Genomic DNA, 815 nt, shown 5'->3' with positions numbered 1-815 from the left:
TCAGCATGAATGTCAGTGTTGTAAGGAAGGAGTTTTGTGATGTGGCCTACCAACTATGAGGAAAGCTGCAGCTAGCAAGGTATCGACATCACCAAAATGTACTAATAGTAATCTATTCCTATCTATCTGTAAACTGAAATTAATTTACCTACTAGTCAGAACTGATAGCATACACCAACATAACCCAACACAACAACACATCATTCTAATGAATACCTATGGTCCCATGGGACCAGAAGTAAAATTCATTAAAATGTGTTTGTTATGTTAGGGTTGGTTAATTTGCTACAATAATACAGAAAAAAAAAAAAAAAAGGATTCCCGCTGGGGGCTTTTTTTTTTCCTGCTGTGGGCTTTTTTATTTGATTGTTTTTACAAGCAGGGTTCTTTATACCAAAGTTGTAGTAGACATATCTTTGAGATTCCAGTTTAACCGTCCATTTCTATTCAGCACAGCAAATAAGTGTGTGTTTAAGCCCTCTTGACTTCAACAGAATCTAAGCAAGCGCACTAAAGAGTTTAACTGACTGGGGAAGATGTATACACACGCTTAAGAGTTTGCTGAACATGGGCCATAAACTGATATTAAATGCAAGGAGTTCTTAAAATAAACTTATACAAAACTACAGCATTATGCACATACTGTACTAAGAGTAAAAATCTCTGCATGCAACTATAATCTCTGTTATATTTGTAATATAAACTATTAGACAAATAATTTGTAACATTTCATTGTCAATAGTCAGAGGTCTCTTGTGCCAGTGTTTTGGTTGTGAGCAGAGTTGATGAGTTAAATAATTGTGGATTTTTATGTC

At 34.7% G+C, this 815-nt stretch overlaps 1 protein-coding gene across 2 annotated transcripts in view; it reads right to left on the bottom strand.

Annotated features, from left to right (window-relative positions):
• Nucleotides 1-815, bottom strand: part of TBC1D23 (TBC1 domain family member 23) — a 61,920-nt gene that overhangs the window by 27,149 nt on the left and 33,956 nt on the right. The gene's annotated exons all lie outside the window — the stretch shown is intronic.

Source organism: Alligator sinensis, unplaced genomic scaffold (assembly GCF_000455745.1).
Source record: "Alligator sinensis unplaced genomic scaffold, ASM45574v1 scaffold2151_1, whole genome shotgun sequence".
In the NCBI taxonomy this organism is placed as follows: Eukaryota; Metazoa; Chordata; order Crocodylia; family Alligatoridae; genus Alligator; species Alligator sinensis.
Note: the sequence above shows the minus strand (reverse complement) of the source record. Positions and strands in the feature narration are given on the sequence as shown.